This window comes from Jaculus jaculus, chromosome 6 (assembly GCF_020740685.1).
Source record: "Jaculus jaculus isolate mJacJac1 chromosome 6, mJacJac1.mat.Y.cur, whole genome shotgun sequence".
NCBI lineage: Eukaryota > Metazoa > Chordata > Mammalia > Rodentia > Dipodidae > Jaculus > Jaculus jaculus.
The window spans coordinates 22,899,014-22,925,903 of record NC_059107.1 but is presented as its reverse complement, the minus strand read 5'-3'; the positions used below and the strand labels follow the sequence as shown (position 1 = coordinate 22,925,903).

General features: G+C 37.8%; 1 protein-coding gene across 6 annotated transcripts in view; it reads right to left on the bottom strand.

Annotated features, from left to right (window-relative positions):
- Tenm2 (teneurin transmembrane protein 2) overlaps positions 1 to 26,890 on the bottom strand; it is a 1,398,763-nt gene that overhangs the window by 1,194,086 nt on the left and 177,787 nt on the right. The gene's annotated exons all lie outside the window — the stretch shown is intronic.

Sequence of the window (26,890 nt, the reverse complement as noted above, 5' to 3'; positions counted from 1 at the left end):
CAGAGAAAGACATGTAGATAAATTCAGCTGAGACAGTTGGAAAACATATAGAGAGAATTTTGGCCAGAAACTGGATCAAGTTGAATACCTAGAACATCAGACACAGAGTTTAACCTTTATTTTATACATAAAGGGATGTCTGTTGTTCTTAGGCATAACATCATATAAGACACTACTTGAAGAAGATAAATTTACTGCTTTAAATAAATATCAAGAAGTCTAACATTTGGGAGCTGGGGCCTTTCAGGTGGGAGGTGTGTCCCTAGGGCATACCTGAAGATTTTATACTCTAGCCCACTTGCCAGTGTTGACAAGGTCACTTTCTCTACTTCCTCCTTGTTGCTGTTGTGGAGATGGGAAAACTGGCTATCTACCTTGCTGTGCTTTCTCTGCCATGAAGGAATTTCCCCTTGAAACTGTAGGCTGTAAATAGGCTCCTTTCCTTCCATAAAGCTGATTCTGGTAAAGTATTTTGTCTTTGGGTAAACAAGATGATTGCAAGTTGACCTCAGGAAAGGTTTCACTAGTTGGAGGTCAAGGATGAGGCCTGATCACCAGGCCATGAGGCTATGAGGGACATTTTATATTCAAACCACCACATGGTTACCTGTGTGTAAGTTGTTTTATTGTTACTATTATAAATACATGGAAAAAAAAACTTTAGAAAAGTCTAATGTATACACAAAAAGGAAATGAAACTACACCCTAATGTGTGGGTTGCTGGAAGAACTTTTCAGAACACCTATGAGGCATCTGCTTTTAGCAGGGTAATGCTAACACTGAAAAAAATAGGCAACTTAATTTTTTCTGATTTAGGCTGCTCCCATCTGGCCTGATGAGAAAAATACAAAGTAGCCACTTGATTACTTAGAACCCTCCATTCCTCATGACTACCAACTTTTCTCTACACAATTCATGCTTCTAAAGTTGTAATGCTTTAACTTTTTCAGAAGAGACACATATGTCTGTTGGTTGATCTTGTAATAATTCTCTAAGAGGGCTATTCATCCCTCCATTAGTTCATACCCTGTGTGTCTCCTGAGTACTTACTAAGTACAAGGCTAGGTTTGGGGGATGCAAAACGCACTATCATTACCTTCTTTAAAGAGCTCAAAATCTGGATGTGTGACACAGTTACAGTATATTGTCTGAAGTGCTAGAATGTTCTGAGTATATGGTATCCTGTGATCACAAGTATTCTGTGAGTACAGATAAGGTTATCTTAATTCTTCCTGGCACATAGAGCAGACTTCCCAGAGAAAATATTTAATGAGTAATTGTTTTCCACATAGCTGTGGAGACAGAAGGCATCTCAAAAAGTGGACGAATATAGCAAAGTTCAGGAACCTGGAAATGCTAGGAATGGTAATCAAGAACTTGAGTTCATGACAGGAGCAGGATAAAGGGATTCAATACTATTCACATTGGAACTTGTTTCAGCAATCATACCTGTACCTTGGAAGTACCCACAGAGGGGATGTGAGGTATGGACAGATGAGCACTGAACTCCATGGAAATTCATCCGCAAAATGACAATGTGTGGCTAATTGTATCTTAGGAATTTAACTACGTTCTTCTATGCATTTGAAGAAAACATCATCCTCAGAACTCAGAGTACAATATTTGTAAAAACAAAACGAAATAAAACAAAAACCTGCCTTTGTTCTTTCCAAGGTCTAGGTCAAGAGCGTCAGTTAAAGAATTGTCATTATGCCTCGGTGAATGTGAATCCCGACAACTTGTCAGCAAATTCACTATCACAGGCACGCAGGTGCCAAAGCTTAAAGGGAACGAATTAAAGAGTAAGGCTTTCATTTGCCAGTTATAGAAATGTCAAGTCAGATTCCAAAGTCAGCCCTGCCTTTGGTTAACCTCGACATCAGGATGTGGCCTTAGATATATTTCTATGTTGATGCAGGAATTGTGGGCCATCAAAGGTAGGTGTTGCAGTTACCCTTTCATTGCTGAGACAAACGCTTGACTAGATGCAACTTAGGGAAGGAAAAAGTTAATTTCAGGCCTCGAGAATCCAGGGGAAGTTCCATCCTGGCCAAGGGAGCTGGCTCACTTTCTCGTATGTTCATAGCAGAGAGACAACAGCCCACACTGGCAAGCATGAGCGGACTCTGAAGACTCACCTGAGGGGGCTGGGCTCAAGATCTGGCCCCAGTGGCATTACTCCTCTAGCAGAGCTTTGCCTGGTGGAGACTTAAGTCAGAAGCTTAAACTTAATTAAAAAAAAAGTAACCTGACACTACATGGAACATTTACAATCATAGCACCACAGTAGGTTTGAGATTAGTGAGGAATACTCACTTCCTGAGTACAACTCCCTGTGTCCAATGACGTATAAGAAGAATATGAGATTATGAAAGAGGACCATGATAATATTATTAATAACAGGCAAACTGGGTATTTAACTATCAGCAACTTTAAGGTTAACCAAAATAATCACTACCAGATATTGAATGCCAGGCTCTTCATGAGTGCTTTAAAGCATGTTGGATTTTGGCTGACTGATTATCTATTTACATGATTTCACTAACTTTTCATATAAGCTAACTTCATGGACATTTGTAAATAAAGACAATTAATATAAAAATAGGTCCTCCTTTTAGATATTGTGATGGTTTGACTCGGGTGCCCCCATAAACTTAGGTAGTCTGAATGCTAGTCTCCCCAGTTGATGGAAATTGGGAATTAATGCCTTCTAGAGGCAATGGGTTGTTAGCGGCAGGCTTATAGGTATTATAGCCAGTGTCACCTTGCCAGTATTTGGCAAACTCTCCTGTTCCTGTTTTCCATCTGATGTTGGCCAGAGGGTGATGTCTACCCTCTTCTCATGCCGTCGTTTTCCCCTGCCAGCATCAAGCTCCCCCTCAAGTGTATAAGTCAAAATAAATCCCTTTTTCCCAAAAGCTGCTCTTGATTGGGTGATTTCTGCTAGCAATACAAACCTGACTGCAACAGATGTACATATATATATATATATATATATATATATATATATATATATATATTTCAGAAGTGTGCAACCTTTGACAGTGCCCCCATGAAGTAGTTATCTATCATGTAAACCAAATGTACAAGATGGCACATGCATCTTGAGTTCATTTGCAATGGCTAGAGGCCCTGGCATGCCTGTTCTCTCTGTATGTATGTATGTGTATGTATGTATGTGTGTATGTATATATATATATATATATATATATATATATATATATATATATATATCTGCCTCTTTCTTTCTCTTTCAAATAAATAAATATCATATTTTAATTAAGTAATTAATATAACGTAAATAAACTAACAAGATAGAATTAAACTATCTTTTCAATGATACATATGAATTTTCACTGTGAGCAGTGTCTATCTATTAAAACTTCACACCTGTATCTATTTGTTGGTGCTTCTAAGCTACACTTCTAACATACAAAGTAGCCACTGAAGAGACAAGACCACCAGCGCCGGAAAGAGGAGGGTAGCACAATACACAAAAAGAATGGCTAACAGAATGACTGATGGGTAGGAGCCATTCCCTCTCTCCAACCTTCCTGACCACTGCCAATCAATATGCAAAAACAAACTCCTATTATGTCAAGCCAGTGAAACTGAATGTATTTATTGTATCTGTAGTATACCTAGGTTTACACAATTGTATTATAAGCATCTAATATATACAAAAAAGTAATATCCAATATACCTAAAAATAGTATATACTATAAAGTCATTTAATAATTTATTTCACATTGCTGATACTGAGGATACATTTTATTGGGGAAAACATAAATACCATGTTATACTTACAAATGGGAATAAAGTCATGACTTTTAAAATAAATCAAAATTTCTCATCACATTTTCCTTTAGGTCATAAAAGATAAATTTTATGAAACACACATTGTAATATGAAGCTAGTATCAAGGAACTCATAGCATACACATAATTAAAGCCTGGATGGACAAACCTAATTTAAGTCAGCCCTGCTGAGTCATGCGAGATATCTATCTATCCAAAGTGAACATAATCCATTAGCATCAAAATAACCAAGTCCTTTAAATGCAGAGAAATCTAGTACTACTCATGACTTTTATCAGCATGACATGAGGCTAATATTCATTTATCAAACAGTAAGGGCATTGTTTTGCACTCAAATAATTATCAGTTAATGAAGCTTAAAAAACAAGAGTCTCTCACATCTAGATTGAATTGTTCTTTCTATGTTGCTTTATCCTCATATTCCTTAATACTTAAAGTGCTCCCATTGTAAATGAGGTCAGCTTATGTAGGCTCTGAAACAATGGGATGTTTTAGCCTTTGAGCATAATAGCAGGAATATTAGTGCACATTCATACAATACAAAAATTGACTCAAATATTCTACACTTGGCAAGATGCCTTTACATCTATAATGAAGCTCTATCATTAGATAGTCTCTAGTGTCCTTTTGAGATAAAATGTGAATTCTAAATCATCTCATTTAGTAGAGGAGAAAACTAAGGGTATGAGAGCTGAAGTGGGATTACCAACAGCCATATAGAATTGGATCCTAGACACTGGGAACAATCTCTACCAAATCCCATTTTAGTGGTATAGATTTTGGGATCATCTTATTCACAACTGAAAAGAGAGATGGTCTTATTTTGAGATGGAGCCTTTGCCATACCAGTACTGAGATGTTTTTGATTTAGAGAAAAGGGCTTGCTTTTTTTTTTTTTAAGTGCTCTTAATACAATTGCCCTCCCACATGAAAGCAAAAGGTAGGAGTCAGTAGAAGACTCCAGAAGGAGAGCACTGATGTAAGCATCCATTTCAGAGGATTTGGAGACTGTGCCTTCATCTCATCTGCCTTCAGTTCTCCAGAGCACCTTGTCTATGGAGGCTGAGTCTACCAAAACCATCAGAATATCTTTGCTTCATCCTGTTATAGCTACAGTAAAGCACTCCAGAGACACATGTCCTGCTGGGAAGCACCAGCCTGCTAGAGTGAATGAAATAGTCAAATCATCCCCTGGATTCTATAGTCAGGAACCCCCAAGCTGATTATAATCACATTCCAAGTGTCAGGTGAAAATGGTAAAACACTAAAAAGTGGTCTATGAAAAATAGAAAAGTCCAGTTAATTTATAAATTTCTGGTTCAATCATTAAGAGTCTCAAGGGTTTCTTTTCAGAAGAATCATTTTATTTTTAAATTTATCAAAAACAGATGCTTCCAGAATGCACACTTATGACTGAGTGAGAAGCATGCTCCGGGTGAGTAGAAGGAGAGGGGTACATTTACTTGGTAAACTCGCAGGATAACAAATTACTTCTTGTCCAAAGCAAGTGTGAGAAACTCCACTCTTGAAACACTGCTGTCAATATGGGTGGTGCAACCAGACAGTAGCTCAGGAGGCCATCAGACAAACACAATCATCATCAGTTGAAGATGTTCAGATTTAGTGACTTTTTAAAACCTGACAAGTCATGACAGTCTATGAACAAGAGAGTGCTGCAACCCATTTTCTTCTTACATAGGACCATCCTTTTTGAAGTATATATTAATGAGAATGAGAGGAGAAGAAGAAGGAGGAGGAATATGTATGGGGATTCCACCACTTCCTGCAACTGAAACCAACTTCACAAGCATGAGCCACTCTGTGCATTTGGCTTTACCAGGGTACTGGGAAATCCAACCTGGGCCATCAGGCTTTGACAGTAAGTTCCACTAACTTTTAAGCCATCTCTCTAGCACTGTGTTTTGTTTGTTTTTAAACTGGAACTTACTGTTTTATTATTTATTTATGGAAGAGAGAAAAACAGACAGAGAGAGAGAGAGGTAGAGAGAGAGAGAGGAGAGAAAGAGAGAGAATGGCTGTATCAGGTCCTTTAGCAAGTGGAAACAAATTCCAGTTGTATGTGACACCTTGTGCTTTTGGCTTACATGGATACTGGGGAATCAAATCCAAGTCCTTAGGCTTTGCAGGCAAGTGCCTTAACCATTGAGCCATCTCTCCAGCCCCCCTTTTTATTTTAATGATAGGATTCGTCATATGATTCTGGCTTATTGAAACAAACTTCTCTTTATTTTAATTATAAAACCAAACAAAAATATATGTTGTTTGGACCTAGAAGTCTCCCCCCACCAGTTCCCAGGGAAATATTTCCAATAGGAAATAAATGAGCTTTGGAGAGAAGTGATACACTTTATTTAAAACTCAAGATAGTACTTTGGCTCATTCTCCATCTCTTCTGAGATGGACCATATGTGAAATTTGAATGTAGATTGCAGTGTTTTGACTTAATAAGATTAAGGTGTGATTGCATCAGCTATTTAGAAATTTCATACTTTTTCCATTTAATGAAATCAGTCACTTTTTTAAATAGCATGCTGAAGTGGGGAAACTATTCAGTTTTAAGTTATCAGAATTCAAGTTTCTTGAGTTTATATTTTTTAATTTATTCTTCAAAATATCACCTTCCTGTATATCATCAACAAACAATGTAAATTATCATACCCTTAACTGACTTTGATACTGAATTTGGTGACTTAAGATATCACAGCCTCCCAAATATTCATCAAAGGAGAGGGCCTACACTGTATAATTTTAAAAAAGATATTAGGTGATAAATGCATCCTGCAATGATAACCATTTCTACTCACCTCCTAGGATAAACTGGATGTGACAATGATTCCTTCCTACTTTCTGCTGAGTGTCATATTGTCCCATCAGGTATTAGTTTCTTCTAAAAAGGAAATCATAGGTAACATGGGCAGGACATTGCTATGTGACATAGTTCCTTTGAGAACCACCGACTCTGTTTGTATATTATAGTCTCTGGGACATACTACAGGAAAAAAAAATGTTCAGTGTTCTTTAAGTAACTGCATTAAATATACAGACTCCCTTTATTCTTAGAAATCCTGTAAAGAATCCTCAGGTCATTATGTTTAAGGAATACATATTAAAATAACCAATTGTGTGGAAAGTGCATGGAGTTTAGAGTGTATTTTCAAATTTTTTAAAAATATTTTTGTTGGGCTGGAGAGATGGCTTAGTGGTTAAGCGCTTGCCTATGAAGCCTAAGGACCCCAGTTCGAGGCTTGGTTCCCCAGGTCCCATGTTAGCCAGATGCACAAGGGGGCACACGCATCTGGAGTTCGTTTGCACAGGCTGGAAGCCCTGGCGCGCCCATTCTCTCTCCCTCTATCTGTCTTTCTCTCTGTGTCTGTCACTCTCAAATAAATAAATAAAAAAAATTTAAAAAATATTTTTGTTCATTTTTATTTATTTATTTGAGAACAACAGAGAGAAAGAGAGAGAAAGAATGGGCACAGCAGAGCCTCCAGCCAATGCAAAGAAACTCCAGATGCATTTGTCCACTTGTGCGTCTGGCTAACATGGTGTCTGGGGAATTGAGCCTCAAACCAGGGTCCTTAGGCTTCACAGGAAAGCACTTAACTGTTAAGCCATCTCTCCAGCCCTGTTTTAAAATTCTTAACTGACACTTGCTGTTTCTGTGACTTTGGCCAAGTTACTTTACTTCTCTGAACCACATTCAAATTTTGTATTTCAGTTAGTGTTTGTTGAACATTTATGTTCTTCTAGATACTGGACTAGCCCGACTCAAGGTGCAGTGCAGCCATTAGCATGCCTCTTTCTTGAGTAGTTTAGGGTCAAGTTGAAGAGATAGACATTAAACAGTACCTTTGTAATTAGGGTTGATAAGTGTGAGAAAGGGACAACATTGGGGGAGGTAATTACAGGGAAAGGACTACGTAGATTGAGCGAGCAAGGATGTCCTCTGAGGAAATGACAGTTAAGTCGAGGTCTGAGAGAACTGTCAGAGCAAGCTAAGCAAAAATGTATCAACAAGTACTCTAGGGATGGGAACAGAGACCTAGAAAGTGACTGAGCATGCTGGCTTCCTGCAATGGAGAAAATGAATCTTAAATGAGACCATGTTGCATGATTCATAATCCCACGGAAGGGTTTGTAGCAAATGCAGGAGTATGGCCAGGTGAGCCTGTTGGGTGAGGGCAAGGTCAGTAACATTGGGGACTCTGTCCTTTTGACCAGACACACATGTGCTATCTGGGAGACTTAGCCCTACAAAGGATAATATATCTGGAGATACATGGCCAGTGAGACAGTAATTTCTGAGTAGGTCACCATTTCTGATTGTTCACCTACCAACCTGAGACGCTGTCATAGCCCATATGGTTATAGGAAAGAAAGAACACTTGTAAGCAGGTTTGCCACAGGGGGGAAAAAGAAATCTCTAAGGAAGAATACCCTGCTCTCACATGGCTCCTGAGAAGTGGATCCCAACTTTCAAGATACTTCTGGATTGACCTTCAACCCTAAACCTGTGCATCCTGCCTTCTGCCTTTTGAGACTACTCAACTGTCACAAGGACCACATCACTGGGGATTTCTGAGACAAAGTATTCTTGCCTACACTGTTGCCCTCCCCAGAAATGGAGAGAGAGGACTGTTAAACTTTTCTTTCAGTTCAACTCTCAGTTCTGTCATTGCCAGTGTTTGGATTCCAAAGTATCTGGCCAGCCAAGCAGAACTAATAGGTGGGGTTGGGCGGTGGGTTACATGAAGGGCCAGAGACTAAGTAAGTGGCTAATTCAAGGACATTTCCTAGATGGAAAGCACCTATGTTGACCATTTTAACACTTCACTTGTTTTAAAAGTCAAAATCATAGCTGCAAGAGCAATGACCTACTTTTGCCAAAAAGCAAATTACATGAAAAATAAAAGATGATGGAGGAAATTGTGGATTGTGGGTAGAATGTGTTTGCTCCTCCACTACTTCCGCGGTGAAACTCGACGCTACTCTGGGATGAGTTCCCAGTGGAATTAGAGCCCTAGAAGAATAGATATGGCTCACTGGGGCCCTTTCTCACCACAGGCGAGAAGTGAGGAGATTACAGGTACACAGCCTTCTGCACACCAGCATGAGGGGCCTCTCTATCTCATGGCACCAAAAATGCTGGCAACCTGATCCTGGAAATCCTAACAGATTCTAGAAGTGCAAAAAAAAAAAAAAAAAATCTGTTGTTTGAGCTTAGACATTATGTGGCATTCTAACACACAGTCCCTATAAGACCAGTACATAAACCCCAAAGAGACCAATGTAAGCCATGATGTTTTGATCCATCCAGGGCAAGGTAAAAAGAGCAACAACATATTTAAAAGTGGTGATTTCTGGAGCTGGAGAGATGGCTTAGCCATTAAGTTACTGGCCTGCAAAGCCAAAGGACCAGGTTTAATTCCTCAGGACCCAAGTAAGCCAGAAGCACAGAGGGGTGCACATGTCTGGAGTCCGTTTGCAGCAGCTGGAGGTCCTGGTTTGCCCATTCAATCTTTCTCTCTCATGTAAATAAACAAAATTCATATGGTGACTTTTGGAGGGTTTGTGATGTGAAGGAGCTCCTGGATAGTGTAATAAGGGGCTGCCTAAGTTGTATGTCTTATACTAGATATGGGTATAACAGTATCTTCCATTTGAAAACCTATTGAAGCACGTATTTATTTTATTCCATATTCTTCATCTGTATTTCATTTTATAATACAATGAATTAAATGTGATCAACACTAAATGAGATAAATATTATACACACACACACACACACACACACACACACACCACCCAAAGCTCAGGGACCACTGTGGTAGAGGTGACAGAAAGAATGAAAGAAGAGCTAAAGGAAGGGAGGAGTGCTTTTTAATACTGTCTTCCAGATACAAAGTGGCCATGGTATTTATGACCTCACAGTGGCTGATGCTACCTACACAAGACCTGCATAAGAGGAGGAAAAAAAAAATTCTGATATCAAAATAGAAGAGAGACTAGTTGGAAATAAGGGGTTCAGTAGAGTGGGTTGAGGTAGAGAGGGAGTTGTTTATATGTATGGAGGCTACTAATAAATAAAAAGTTATTCCAAAAGTGATCAAGAAATTAAAAGGGTAACATAACAAAGTTTTCATATCTCTTATTTCAATCAAGTACATGACACAAAATTGAAAAGGCAACAGCAAAAAGAAAAAATAAATAAATGAATGTCTAAGAATTCACAAAATAACTTGGCATGTGCTCCTATGTGGGGGAATCAAAACTAAAAATGATAATGTCACTTTTCAGCTGAATTTTTCTCTCCTTCCTGATTGTACACCATACACAACTAATTAAACTGTTATTTCTTCATGCAGGTCAATTAATTTATATATTGTTTAGCTACTGCCATATCTTGAGATCATAAGGGAAAAGTATAATGTTCCTGTTAATAAAATTTCAACATTTATTAGAAGAAGTTTACCTCCCAACCATGGCAGACAAGTCATTTTGTAAGTATGTTAATTTAAAAGTAGTTTTTCTACAAGGTATTTAATAAGCTATAGTGTGACCAAACATAAACTATAACCACACACCTTGAGCTCCATTTGTGTTCTTATGTAAGCTGTTTTTGCTTGTGTTACTGTAGACATCACAAGGGAAAGAAACACAGAAATCTGAAGGTCATTACTGACTCTCAATGACCCTCACTTGTGGAAAATTCTCAGGTGTTTTTAATCATCTAATCTTTAGTTTTTAGAGCACACATATTTTTTCATACCCCTGTAGCCTAACAATATTATAAAAATTGGGATGATTTCTGTTTAAGTAAGGTAGTGGAGAATATAACCCATTACCTAATAAGTCTCTCATCTTGAGATCTGAATCTTGCTTATCAATAAACAAACCACCTTCATTTCACTTTGACATAACCCCTTTTGAAAACATGCAGCATTTTTTTCTCAAATTTTTCTTTCTCTTCCACAGGAAATGCCTTTATGAAACTAAAACCATAAAGAACAAAAACATGGTAGAAAGTGTGCTTTGTACCAGGTAAAAGGAACCACTGGGGTTACTGCATAAGATATTTTTCCAACTGTAACAGATTGCCAAATTATCACAGCATCAACTGCATGAGAGTATATAAAAGGGCTTTATTAACTCAGAATGCCAGGATATTATGAATCACACCTGCATGAAAACAAGTGGCCATGTTTAGTTCACAAAAAAAGATATGTGGGTTTGTAGAAGTTGAAAATATTGCTGTATTCATTTATAAACAACAGGCCACCATATTTTACCACCTTCTCTGTTTCTGCTTTAATATTAGATCTCCTTCAAATGCAACTTACAGAACATGTAACATAAGTATTCCAGAGACAATGGTGTGAAGTCTATACATTAGGACTGAAAATGTCTGCTAGACAATAGTTTCCATTGAAATTTTAGTCTGCAAGAAAGTAAGGCAGGGTCAGGTATAAAGAAGGAAATCTTATTCTACCATCTAAGTTTCTCAGTGTTGGAGTACAACCTGGTTGGAATGACTTATTTATATGCCAGTACCCACAATGTGAGTGCACAACCTCTGGCAATGCAGTCAAAGGTCTGGATGTACTCATAAGAGACACTCTCTAGAAGATGAAGAAGAACTTGGTAGTAGGGAAAATATGACAATAAAAGCTTTTGTTAGTTTGAACGTAGAATGCCCCCAATGAAGACGTGTGTTTGAATAATTAACACCTGACTGGTTGCACTAGTCTGGAACGTTGTAAAACCCTTAAGAGCTGAGACATGCTGGAGCTACTTTGTTACTGTGGAAGTGGTCCTTGAGCTATTGTGATCTAGCCCCACTTACTGTTCTCAGCCTCACTACTTCCTTCTTGCCAAAGTAATGATGTAATGCTTGCTGAATGTTCCTGTAATGACTACCCTGCCATGATGGATTTCCCCTTGAAACTACAGATCAAAGACAAATCCCGTCCTTCCTTAAGTCCTTTCTGACAGGTATTTTGTCCTGCAATAGGAGAGTAACTCATAAAAAAGTGGTACCAGAATTGGGGTCATTACAGTGATGAACCTGACCACATGGCACTCAGCCTTCTGGAGCAAGTTTTAAGGAGGAATGTGGAAGGACTTAGAACTCTAGACTACCCTTACAATGCTTAATGGGTCATTATGGGTAGTGTTTCAAAGACCAAGAGGCTAAAAGGAATGTGGACTGTGGAGTTTTAGAAGGAGTCTTATCAGGAACTGGTACAGAAGCAATTCATGGGATATCATTAACTCCCTTTCCCTGCAAAATATAAATATATATATTGGATACCTTTTGCTCATTCCCTGAGAACTTAAGCCAACTTGAATTTGAATGAAATGGACTTTTGGGTTTGGTAGAGAAAGTGCAAGGTAGAAAAGTCTTAAATCTTTCAAACAGTTTCTCTTTTCTTCACTGATTCAGATCTACAAGGAAAGAGAGGAAAGATATAAAAAACAACATGTTTGGCATGAAAAGACATGTAAGCAAACTTGAGGTGCCTGGCTCAGAGATTACAGTCAACCATTAAAAACCATTCTAACCAAGAGTGAGAGCAGCTTGGATTAAAGAGAACATGAATAATTATTAAAGAGAGTCTTGGTGTATCAACTCACTCTTGGTTGCATAATCTATTTTATTTTACCGATGGCAGAGAAAACTGAGGAGATCCAACATCCATCAATATGACAAGAAAAAGTAGCTGCATGCCTACCATAAGATATGCCTTCACTACAACACCTGCCTAAACCCATGAGAAATTGAAAAGGAAACAGCTATTTGAGGATTGCTCTCGCTGCTAGCCTGACCACCAGCCCTGGAAGAATGGCAACAGACACTGAGATCAATCAAACACATCAATTCAGAAATGCAGAGGCTACAGAGAATATAACAGGAAACAAGACTATTGACAGACTATTCAAGGCTCAAGGACCATTGTGGAAGAGGAGGTAGAAAGAGTGTGAAGCCCACAGGGTGGGTAGAAGTATCCAGGGGTATAGCCTCTCTCCCAGAGACATACTGAGTCCTAAATTACCCAACAGTGAACACCAATAGCCCCAATCTGAGGATAGCCCTCAGGAAAAGTAGAAATGGGGGTGCAATATAAAACTACAACCTGTGTGAAAATATTAATAATAATAATAATAATTATCCAATTATTTAAAAAGGAACTCATAAAATATTTTTGAGTCAAAAATAAGTAAATAAATAAACTGTACTACACTACACTGTGGTGACAATAGTAAAGATGTCCTCAGGGCAAGATCCCACCCATTGAAGGCTTAGGATAGGAAGAATGAATTCCTTTGAATGCAAAAAGGCTTTTAGGAAGGATGGTGAAGGAGGTCTCTGATTGCTAAGATTAGTATACAAAGGTTGTTACAGCTATGGTCCATGACCAGGTTTCATCTCCAGCTATTAGTAGAATTTGCCAATCCCATTCATATGGTACCGATTTTAGAAGAAAGACACATTGATAATGGAAGGTGTCATGAAGTATTTCACCAAACTTCCAGTATGTAAGAGAAAATGTTAGAGTCCTTGCACAGAAACCCTGGGAGACTTGAAGCTGTGATGGAGAACCCTAAGTTGCAAAGTAGAACCCCATCTCTCCAGAGGATAATGAGGATGTCTATCCAGGAAAGCTTCAGGCTTTGGACATATTCAGCCCACGAGAAAGGCTGCAGGCTCCATGGATTGGTGGATGTGGGTGGAACTACCCAAGCATTTTAGAGCCCAGAGGATTTCAGCAGGAATCTAATGGTTCCAGGCATGGAGCTAGAGAACATAGTGCTTGCCTGGATTGGATTTGGTCCAATTTTTCCTTGGTCTTCACGGATTCCTTGCTTTTTGAATGGAAATATTTATTCTTTGTCATTATGTGTTAGAAGTATGTAACTTGTCCTTTGATTTTAAAGGGCTCATAGTTTAAAAGACACTGTTTTGTATCTCAGGTGAGACTTTTTACACTGGACTTTGTAACAGTGCTTGGTCTGGTACAAACTACATGGAATGTTGAAGTTGGACAGTGTATCATGAGATGGCCATAAGTCTATTGGGGCCAAAGAAGGAATGTTGTGGTTTGATATAAAATATTCCTTATAGATTTATGTGTTTTAATCCTTAATCTCCAGCTAGTGGAACTGTTTGGGAAGTTTCTGGAATTTTTAGGAAGTGGAACCTTTCTGGAGGAATTATGCCTGGAGGTGTGGTCCTTGAGGTATTGTAGACCAGAACCACTTGTTGTTCTTTTTAGTTCTATTTCCTCCTGGGAGAGGTGATGATATGAACTTGGTTCTTGCTCTGCCATGCTTTCTCCACCATGATATATTTACCCTTGAAACTGGAAGCTGAAAATTAAACTTTTCCTTCCTTAAGTTGTTCTGGCCAGGTCTTTAGCTGCAAACAATGAGAAAATAACAGACACAAAAGACTAGAAACCTGTCATGGATTTCATGAGCTCCTTTCTGTTATAAATTAACCATAAAAACACATGCTTCTTTTGTCCCTTCTTTGTGGTTAGAGTCTCACCAGCAGTTTAATTTCCTGGAATCCCTGAAGCAATCTAGTGTAAGGCCAACAAGTTAGCAGAGCAGGAGCCATTGGCAGATGCCACTGCATAATGACCACTGCAGAACCAGGCCTGAGGCTCACCTGAAGTGTAGTCTCAAGGTACACGCTCCATGCATGCCAAACAGACGCTGCCAGTAAATAGTCTTAATTGAGCAATCTCAGGTATGACCAAAATATATGCATACTTTCTTCTACAAGTTATGTCATCCAGAAATTTTTAAACAGTCTGTCAGGAAAGTAGTATCAGCACGTTTTGTTTTTACTCCTTAGCAACTAGACAAAAAAAAAAAAAAAAAAAAAGTCCATTCACTTCATTTGCTCACTAACAAGATATCTGAAAGTCATAAAATTAAAGTGTTCTGTTAGAGCTATTCATGTTCACACTCGAGGGTGACACCAGCAGCAGTTATTACAAGACGGAGCCCAGGGAATCTTCATTCAGGAGAAAGGAGAGGAGGCGGGAAAGCCAGCACATTTCATATGGATATTTTCCACATGTGTGCAGCAAAACCCCACAGTTAGTGATGCTCTCTGCCTGCACTGGAGGAGTATGTATGGTGCAAATGAATGACAGAGATATAATGGTAGTGGTACCCTTAAGCTACTTGGCTTTATTTCACTTTTAATCATTCTTAAAATTGTACATCTAACTGGGGGGACTTGCTAGCTTGTAGTATAGAGCACTGCAGTGAATCATCAGTGAAATCTAATGAAATCTAACGTTTTGCCATGTCACAGACTACTCAAAGTAGCATTATGTTCATTACAAAATGCTGATGTGCATGCCTTCCAAAAGGATGAGTGTGAAAATTCTCCCTCCTCTTCCTGGAATATCTCAATAAAGAAAAGTAAATATTTGGGAACTTCGTGAATTTAAAATAACCTAATGTTTTCGTCTTCCTCCTCCTCTTCCTCTTCTTCTTCTTCCCCTCCTTCCTCCTTCTCCTTCTTCTTGAACCCAAGCCTTGCTATGTAGTCCAGACTGACCTGGAACTCATAAGACTTGGTTCATATTACCCTACACAACTTAGGAACTTTTAAAAACTATTGTTTAATTATTTAATTATTGTCTATTATTGTGTTATTTTGGGGGTGTGGAATAGTCAGTATCTTTTAGACCTAGGATCCCAATACTCTTCCCCATAACATATAGAATATTTTATATACTAAAATATGAAAAGTTATAGAATAAGTGATAATTTTTTTGTTTCATCTTTTGCTGTGTCCTCCTGCCCCCATAGAACAAACTATGTACACTTTGGCAAATTCTTAATATTAGGTCCTCAAATTGAACTCTTATGCCACAAATGAAGTCTTTGAACCTTCAACAGTGCTATCAAAGAAAAACATGCCAAGGGTTTTGCTATCAAGGTGGCTATGATAAAATTAGGCTCATCCAATAAGAAACCATGAAAGAATGATTACAAGGCAATCTGCATGACTTTTATGCTTTTATAAAGCAATGGGATTGGAATAATTAATAAAATTAGCTTACATACACTGAGCACTTACTATAAGCCCAACTCTTCTAATTATATGTAGCAATTTGTTTGTTCCTAAGAGCAAATATACAAATTAGGCTCTAATTTCTCCCTATTTTAGAAATAAATAATTCGGCAACTGATAAATTCAGCAAGTTACATTGGCCAATCAGCTAGAAAATGGCATTGCCATCAAACAGCACAGGACCCATTCAAATGTAATTATAGGCATGGTGGCGCACGCCTTTAATCCCAGCACTCGGGAGGCAGAGTTAGGAGGATTGCTGTGAGTTCGAGGCACCCTGAGACTACATAGTTAATTCCAGGTCAGCCTGAGCCAGAGTGAGACCCTACCTCGAGAAAACAAAAAAAACAAAAAACAAAAAACAAACAAACAAACGAAACAAATGTAATTGTAGATTTGTGCTTGCAGGCATTAATCCTGAAGAAAATTCCCAGTGCTATCCTGAGTATTTCCTATTCTTTCTGGAAACATCATCTCATCTATCATGAGCTTATCATAGTTAAGCAGTCTTATTCACTATCAATTGAGATAACGTTCCAACTGTGTTTGATTTTAATTTTAAAAAATGGCATTCCTGCATAGTAGGAGGTTTGACATGATTTCTGTTTTGAATCATATCTCCTTTATTTGCATGTCCTAGTCACGCCAGGTTGGCATAACTGAACAATCAATAGGGAGGTATCACCAATTCCATAAATACCTGTGTGGCTCAGGACCACTAGTGAACCATAAAAGTATAAATGTTTTTAGCCCAAGGAAAATATTTGTAAGTTTTAAAATGCATGTTCTAAAACAAATGTCACAGCCTAAATCACTTCAACAAATGTATTTTTACAAACGTGGGAAAAGTCCTATCTTTTTTACCCTCTTATAAAGGAGCCCAGCCATTCATTATCTTTATCATTTACCTTTTGATTAATTGATTATTGGCAGGCTGTTTCTGGTCTGGGTAATATGAACAGAAATATTCACCTCTAGGAAAAACAAAACAAAATGGTATTTGGTCTTTTGTAGAGCACACAGAGATTTTGCTTGTGTGTTTCACCAAACTCAAAGCAGCTTTTATTGATTTCACATTGAAATGAATTTGTTACATTTTCTACAGCTGTGGCAGAAACACAATTTGGAGATATTAAGTTGTAGATAAAAACAAATCTAGAAGTAGACTAGACACATAGTAGAAAACAGTGATGTTATTAGGCACAGCAGATAATTGCATTAATTGCAACAAAGTTTGTTTTGCTTTGATTTGTTAGGATTTTTATTAATTAGATAATATGATTCAACATTTAATTATCAAATAAATGCCAAAATGATCATTCTATCCTTATTCTTAAAGGCAAATAAACACAGACTTCAATGTTTATTTTAAAGTGCTTAATCACAGATAAAAGAAAAAACTCAGATGCACAGAAATGTATATATTCACTGTGATGTCCAAGTCTAGGTCATTCAAAGTAATTACAACTTTAGGGGACTGTAATATATTAACTATTCCCATGAGTAGATTAAAAAAAAATCTCTGGTAAGTATGATACATTATTTATTTCAGGACATTTTTGGAGGTATGTAAAAATGTCAAGTTATATATTTATCAATTATATAAATTATCAAATCCATAAATACTTATGTGGTTCAGGACCTACCAGCAAACTATAAAAGTATAAGGATTTTAACCCATAGAAAATATTTGTAAGTTTTTAAATGTAAGCTCTAAAATAAATATCATAGGCTAAATCATTTTAACAAATGTACTTTTTACATGTCCAAGAAAGATCTTATATTTTTACCCACTTGTACAGGAGCCCACGTATGTATGTATGTATGTATGTATGTATGTATGTATGTATGTATATGTGTATGTCCTTATAGTAAACTATATATGAGACTGTTTCTTTGACTTTAAACCTGTATCAGCTGAAGCCACAACTGTACCCTTGTTACAGACCTATGACATTGAATTTAAAATTTAAGTGTGAATGAAAGATAGTAATCTCCTCTACTAGTTGTTCCATGATTATGAAATGAGTGCGGAATTCACACCCCAGCATGAATCTCATGCAAGTGAATAGAATGAAGTTCCTACCATGATGATAGTCCAACTTACATATGCTGCCCTTCATGCTTGTACTTCTTCAGGTTGTAGAAGTGAACAAAATTCATAATAAAATTTCTCCCCACCAGGTGTGGTGGCACACACCTTTAATCCCAGCACTTGGGAGGCAGAGGTAGGAGGATCATCATGAGTTTGAGGCCACCCTGAGACTACATAGTGAATTCCAGGTCAGCCTGGGCTAGCATGAGATCCTACCTCAAAAAACCAAAATAAAATAAAATAAAATATATAAAAAAATTCTCCCCTATAGTGTAGACATTTCTTGTGAAGAATAAGAAAAATAAATAAATAAAGTGTGGTTAACAAGCATGTAAGGCTTACAAGAACAGGTTGAAAACAGGTATGGTGTTATGTTTTATCACTGTGATTATTATGTTGGATGCCTGGGTGGACGTGGCATCATTCCTTTTCACTCAGAGTTGCTGACTGTAAATATAGTGTATGGGTTATTGACGTCACACAAGTGGAAAACTGCATACTTCCATAGGACTTAAGGCACATTTGTGTTAAAGAAAGGGCTCTGTCGCCATGCTGCAGAGGGAAATGCAAATGGCCGAAAACTCTACACAGTTGGCTGAGAACATATCTCTCCCGATGCTTCACTCACTCTGCTGGACACTTTGCTAAAAGCTGCCATGTTCAGAAAATTTCACCCAAAATAAAATGGCATTTTCTTTCTATTTTTGATTATGTAGGTTTTTTTGTATATTCTTGAATTTCTGTGTTTGGTAGAAATATCTAAGATCATGTTTCTTATTCTCAGTCCTCCCAATCTACTTTCTAGAAATTGCCAATACTCAATAATACCTTTGTGAGAAAAGATTAAATAAAATCAAATTTAAATCCACAGATTTAGTGAGAAAAGCCAGGAAAGACTCCAAGGATCTTTGTGTTATAAAGTCCTGGCCCAACCACCTTGAGTGTCTTGGTTTATTCTGGTAAGTTTGGGGCAGGATTATCACAAATCTCCTAAGACTGTTGTGATGATTATATTCCACAAAGTCTCTAAATGGTTATGCTTATACAATCATTTCATTAGCTATGAAATTTTGCTCATATTATAGAGACTTATTATATTAAACATAATTGTGTTTGCAGCCATTGCCATGAACAAGCCTTTACATTATCTTGGCTATAGGTTGAAAACTTATGAAAGGTTTTATAGGATTAGCCTTGAAACTTAACTACTCAGGGTAGAATTTCACTTAAACCACACATAAGATATATGCCATGGCATATGTTACTTAACCTGTATGTACCTTAGTTTTCTCAAATGCTTGGTATGGAGGTTATTATTGTTTAATAAGGTTGTTGTGGAAAGTGAACCAGATTTAGTGTATGGGTGGGCGTAGTTAGCAATTTGTAGGTATTATCTGTGATGACATCTTAAGAAGTCCTTTCATCAATACTTTCCAGTTTGTGAAAACACTGTTCTGGCTTTTAAGAACTGTCATAAAAGCTAAATGATACACTAATTTTAAATTTTCTTGGCCCTATGTTTGCATACTTATGCTCATTACATAGTGTTATTCCCTCAACCAGAAGCTTGAAATGATCTTAATTGAAGCAGAAACTAAGATTTCTCAGTGATCCCACAAGGTAGGTGGTCATTAAAATACACTGGAATTTTCTGATATGACTACTAAGAGAATATGGGAATAGATATGTTCAGAAATGACTAGATCATAGAGTACATAGACGAAAGCAGATGGTGTCTTTCATAAAGATTCACATGGCTATAGTAATGTTAAAAAATCTAGAGCTGAGATGACTTAGCAGGTAAGAGCACGTGCTGTTACAAGTACAAGATACTGACTTTGATCCTCTGTCACCCTGTAAAAAGCCAGGCATGGCCATGCACATCTGTAACCCCAATAGTCTCTCTGAAAAAAAAAAATAATAGCTCCAGAGACAGTGAGATATAGTCTCAAGGAAACAAAGAATAATATTAAGCAATTCAAAAGAACAAAGGTCAACTCTGGTTTCTCCACTGGGCACATGTATGTCTACATGTACACACACATGCATACACACACTCCTCTATTTTCACTCCTTCAATTAAAGGGTTATTAACCAGTGGAGACTACTTACTTTATGATAATAGTTAAAGATTCTTCTTCAGTACCTTTGTTCTCTCCTCTCTTTCTTCTTTGTAAATTAAATTTTATGTCAGCATAGGATGTAAGGGGTTTCAGCATACCATTTTCAGTTGTATGTGTCTTGATGCTTTGTTGTCACATTTGACCCTTTCCCACTCAACTCCCCCATAATTTTTGCCCCCTCTGGCTGGATCCTTTTGTTACCTTTTCCCATGATGGTTCCACTTTCTACTTCTTATTACATGTATTCTAGTGCCCTCTCTATGTCTATCTACTCTGAAGATCTGTCCACCCTCATATCCTCCTCATATAGTTTCATGACCTATATTCACTTACATATAATTTTAAATCTAGGTTCCACATATAAAAGAAAGCAAGCAGTGTCTGTCTTTCTGAGTGTGGCTTATTTGACTTGACATAAACATTTTCAGTTCTATCCACATTAATTGCAAATGTCATGATTGCATATTTCACTATTGTGAACATGTACCTTGTTTACTTTTGTTATTCATTCATTTGTTGATAGACATTATGATAGTTTGAATATATGTCCCACATAGACTCAGGTGTTTTCTTAACAGCTCTTAATTTAGGTGTCTAGCCATCTGGCTAGAGAAGGTCTCACTGAAGGGTGACTGAGGTCCAGCCCAAAGGTGTGTGAATTCCAGTACAAAGGTATGCAGGGAGGTCTGAACTCTGTCAGTGTCCCTGCTGCTTGCTGCATTTTGGTGTGTGTGCTGGTGAGTGTGTTTTGCTTGCTGTAATTTCTTTTCCCCTCTGTCTGAATTCATGAATAGTGGCCAGCTTCTTATGCCATAGATGGAATTCCCCCCCACTCCTGTATATGTAAGCTTGAAATAAATCCCTTCCTCCAATAAACTGTATCTGGATAAGATGCCCATCCCAGCAATGTGAAGCTGTCTACAACAGACATCTAGAATTTGTCCATCTCCTGGCTATTGAGAATAATCTAACAATAAACATAGATGTCCTTTCCATCCCTTTGTCCTTCAATGTATTCTCCCTTCTTTCTTCCCATACAATACTGACAAATAGTCATCTTTGTGTTGTGGATCTCATTAGAGATATAGCCCACAAATGAAACAGAACCGTTACCCTCAAGACACAAGTCTAGTCAAACAGACAGACACATAAGCAATTCATTATTTTCAGTGAAATCGACAAAAAGGTAATCAAAGGTGGCAAAAGTGAAGATGGGTCATCTTAAGATGATTCTGAGATATAAGGGATATTTTCTCAAAGAGGATTTGTTTGAATCAAGATTTCAAGTATAAGCAGAATTTTGATAGATGATTGAGAAAGAAGAGGCCAGTTATGGTGACACAACCCTAGAATCACAACACTTGGAAGCTGGATACTTGAAAATCAAATGTTCAAGGTCCTCCTTACCTAGATAGAAAGTTTAAGGGCAGTTTGGGCTACATGAGACACACTTAAAAAAAGCCACACAAGTAGGTGAAGAAGGAGAAAGATGAGAAGGAGGAGGACGAAAGGATCAGAGGGCTCAGTATGGTAGGATTATATGTGTAATTCACTCCTCATCAAGTCTGGGTTGTGAGAATAGTGGATGATAAGGCACATATTTAGGATGCTCATGGGGATGAAACAAGTGTGGACCAAATCTCTCTGCAAGCATTTGTCAAGATGTTAGGCAACATATCTATTTCATTTAAAATTCCATATAATAAGATGTAGAAGTAGAAAAAATAACCAACATTTTTGAATGTGTCATTTTTCCGTATATGACCTTGGCTATTGTTTTATGGCTGAAAAAACAAAACAGACAAGCAATAATTAAAGAATAACACACCAGATTATTCTGAGTTATGGCCTAGGAGTGAACAGGATGGGAGATCTGGAGCTCACGACCCAGCAGGAGAGGCAGGACATAGGCACATATCAATAATCTAAAATGGAAATATTTCTTCTTCTTTTCAAAGAATGAACTGGTTCTAATTCAATCTATAAAGAAAAAAAATAGCTTAGCATTTAATAGGGAGTAAGGTCCTTTTTAAGCCTCTGTATTAATTTTTATTATTAATAAGATGGTGAATTCATTCAGTTGTGATACATATATTTATTGAACACATGCTATGGCTCAGAATATCCAATTAATTGAGTTGGTTTGAGCTATAAAATGTACTAAAGAGAAAACCACCTCTGAACTTTCTTTCGCTCCTTTCTTCTCTTTGAATACTAGCCGTTAGGAAAATAATCTTTGATTGCATTCTTACTGCCGAGATTTTGCCACTTTTTCTAAGAATACACTTAACTATTAAGGAAATAGTGGACTAGAAAGCTACAATTGCAGCAAGCTGGTCATTTCATGGTTCTGTCTTTTAATAGAAATCTGCATGCGTGTATTTTAAAACAGCTTCATGTATACTATCTGAAAAAATGCAAACAATGAATCTGGTTGTCTATGTAAATGTTGGTAGCCCCATAGCATTTTTAAAGAAATACAGACACCACTGTGGGATCATTAATGGTCACAGAAGCCATGAAACCACCATATGAAATGTAATGCCAAACACAAGTTATCTAATATTTCACAGATAACAACATCCTGTAATGTTTTACAATAGTTTTAAAACAGATTGAATGTAGTCTCGTAATTTTCATAGGAGGAGAAAAGTCTGTGCATTTTGTGATTTTTCTTTTTTGACACATTAATTGCTCTTTCATACACAAGGAGAAAGAAAGCAGCGGTATGCCATATTTATTCAATGCCGGGTGAGCCACAGGGGTTGTGGAACATTCTTTCTCCAACACTAGCCAAATTATCTCAGTGCCCAACTTGTAAGAGGCTGCAATAATACTCGATCATTTCAGAGTGCTGGTTGGGTTATGCGTCATTTTAACAGCACGATGGCAGATTGTGATGATCTTCATGTTATAGGAATCTAGAGATAAGTGGCAAGCATGGTGAGTCATTTTCATACATCCTCATTCTGCATAAAAACTTTAAAGAGATAGTTAGAAATTGTTCTCTATTGGCATGGCATCCTTATTACCTCCAAGGAACAAGGCTTCTCTTATCAATAGGGACATCCATGGAATAATTATGGTTTTAAGGGGGGGGGGATTTACAAGGGAGTGTGGTCATTAACATTGATAATGCGTTATCTATCTAGTATCTAGAACGCTAGATGAGAAGCTCCACCAGGGGAGGGAAAAATATCACTTGCAGTTATTGATGTGTGATCACTGTCTAGCATAATGACAGAAAGTCATGGCTGTGGAATAAATATTGGCTCAATGACTGCTTCAAGCATCAATGAACAATGGATCTACACTGTAAATGTTCAATGTGTGTGTTCTTTTTCACTGTACTTTTATAAAATATTCTGTCAGTCTGAGGAGGATACTTGGCCACTAACATACATCTTCAAATTAAGATTTTCTTAACTTATCATAATGCATTTGTATTCTCTATAAGTTTACTACTCAGCTACTTGAATAAAAAAGACATTCAGCAAGTTTATGCCAATTTAACTGCCATCAACATCCGAATGCCCACACACACACACACACACAAAAAAAATATATATCAGAGATAATCAGTCCTTTTGGTGAAGACACAAAGCAGTTTGGGAGAAAAAAAAAAAACTTAATTGAAAACTGGACACAATTGGATGAAGATTGATGATGAATGTGATGGTGATGAATTAATTTATTTCTTAATGAGAAGACTCAGATCCTTCATTTCCTCTAAGAGATTAGCATATTTAAATACAATATGTTATGTTTCTCTAGAAGATCTAATCTTTTAAGCACTATGCCTGGTTCAAAGACTATTTTAATAAAAGTGAAAGGGAGAAAAATAATTTTGTGTACTACCAGAGAGACAGAAACACATTTTAGAAAGTAGGTATATCTGTCAATATTATCCATACCTGTTATACTTAGCCTCTGCTGAGCCAGTATATCAGAAAACTTCAAATGACTTTATACTGAAAATGGCTCCTTTACCTTTTGTGATATTCAAATGTACTATCTAATATCCTAAGAATAACACTTCAGGGGCTGGAGAGATGGCTCAGTGGTTAAGACACTTGCCTGCAAAGCCTAACTCCTTGGGTTCAGTTCCCCAGTATCCATGTAAACACCAGATGCACAAAATGGGCTGGAGGCCCTGGCGTGTGCCTCTCTCTCTCTCTCTCTCTCTCTCTCTCTCTCTCTCTCTCCTTGCAAATAAATTCATAAAAATATTTTTAAGAAAATAATTAGATTTGATATCAAATATAATATCATGAGTGTTTTATTTTTCTCATCCCTTCCTTATGTGGAATATTTCTCCTGAAGAATTTAATTTTTCTTAGGTTTAATTAGTTTCCTTTCTTCTCAGGGTACTTCTGAAATACCTTTAAAGTAGATATAGAGATCAGATTTAAAATCAATGTGACACCAGGTCACTTTTTGTAGTCACTTCACTGGAATGCCACCCCTGCGTCTGTGCAGGCTTGAGCTGCTCATGCTGCACATTGTTGATATTTATTTCTCTGTCATATGGATTGGCAGTATAGGCTGCAGGTAGACCACTCCCCTCAATCAACTATAAGAATTTTATAAGGAGAAGCCAAGTCTTTCATTTTATGTCCACTTCAATAGCATATGGTACATGTCACTATTGGTATCAGCAACACATATTCTCTAACAGTTAAGAGTCAAGGTAGTATTATTGAGAAGTTACAGATACAGAAGTTATCAACGATCTTCCAAGTCTGCACAGCAAAGAATACTGAAATAGAATTCCACCCCCAACCCCTGCCAGGACTCATAAATTCATCTGGGCTACCAAGACGTCACCTGAGGCAATGCCAGTTAACTCCTAGTTAATAGAATTTTTGACTAGCCAGAACTCCTTTTGCCTCACCATCTAAGATAGTAAGGCTTTCATTGTAATAATGGCATTTATAACAAGAAGAGTTAGCCTATATTGTCAGCTCCATAAATAATTGGGTCCCAGAAGGACTGACAGAGAGCTTTGGTGAAATATAGCCACCAAGAACACTGACAAATTCTGATCAGACTGCCTTTGTTCCAAAAGCAGCCCATCTCAATATAAACTCCGAATGGCACAGCATAAAAGCAGTCCGATAAATGAAGCTCCCATCTGTCACGGGGAGTCCCACCCCAGGACAGAGGTCACCAGATAATAATAATAATAATGAGACCAATAATGTGAATAATGGCATGGCCATCATAATAGGTGGACAAGCTGTATAGAGTACAAGTGGTACCCATTGTCATCTCCACCACGCTAAGGGCTACTTTGTCTTCCTAGAAGATGAACCATTCACACTCGTTCAGCTATTGTTCTGAACAGGGGGCAGAACCAGTCACGGGGTTTTCAATCCCATTGGCATCGTGGGACACAGGCAGCTGGAGAAGCGAAAGCATCTGTCAAAAATCACTGGCACATTTGGACTAATATGGGCAGGTGCAGAGAGATATGCCCCATGATAGTATTAAAAACTATTTACTAAAACCTGCATGCACTTAATGTACTTCTCTATGATGTCCACTAAAGAAAAAGAGACAGACAGACAGACAGACACACACACACACACACACAGAGACAGAGAGAGAGAAAGAGAGAAAGAGAGAGGGAGAGGAAGAGACACACAACACACACACACACACACACACACACACACACACACAAGGAGGGGCATAGTGAGAGATTAGGAGTATCTATACTGACCAGATTGGCTCAAACATGTGTGAAAGGTGCCATATTTACTTCATGTATGTTGGATGGGGATTACATGTTTGCAAAGCATACTATGTAAAGCCTGACTGGGCACTCATATGTAATCTGTAAAAATTGGTTGAACGATATTCTATTTCATTCAGAAGAAGCTATGGGGTTTCATAATTTTCGCAAGGAGGCATATGAGGCACCTGATAAGATTAGAAATCCTATCCATGTTCATTTCCTTTCAAAGTTCATTCCTGTAGTGGGTTATATAATGGTCTCCTAAAGAAGTTCATTTTTCAAGTGTTCAGGATGTTGACTGTTACATGGAAAAAGTTACTTTGAATTGATGATCCTGAAATGGAGACTTTTGTGTGGATTACTCAAGTTGTCTCAGTGTTATACACAATGGAGGGAGGAAGAAAGAGAGAGAGGAGAAGAGAGAAGAGACTGGACTACAGGAGAGAAAAGGGTGACCTGGTATGACAGAAGCAGAACCTGAAGTGATGTCATCAGGGGCAAGGTTGCTGGCAGCATTAGAGGTAGAAAAAGCTAGGGAACCACTTCCTTTGAGAAACTTCAGAAGGAACTAGCCCCGCCAACACTTTGATGCTAGCCCCACAAGATGCATCACAGACATCATGGAGTTCAATAACTGGGTGAGCAACAAATCTGGATAGTCATCTCAAGAATTTGTTACAGCAGTAACAGGAAACTAATACAGACATTAACGCAGGTTGCAAGAGTCATCTCTGTCAACTTTCTTTCTTCATTCTTGCAGAATTAGGGATTGAACTCAGGGCCTTGCTCATGTTAGGAAGGCACTCTTCCTCTAAGCTACCCCCTTAAACCCTCTGTCGTTGCTATTTACTGCAAGTCTTCAGGTCGGGGGATGTGGGCTGCTGAGCCACATCCTCACACAGGAGGAGAGCGAAGAGCAAAGGCCCAGTGGAGGCTCCCTTGCCTTGCCTTACGGACATGGAGGCACTGTCCTAGATCTCCCAGCGTACAGAGGCA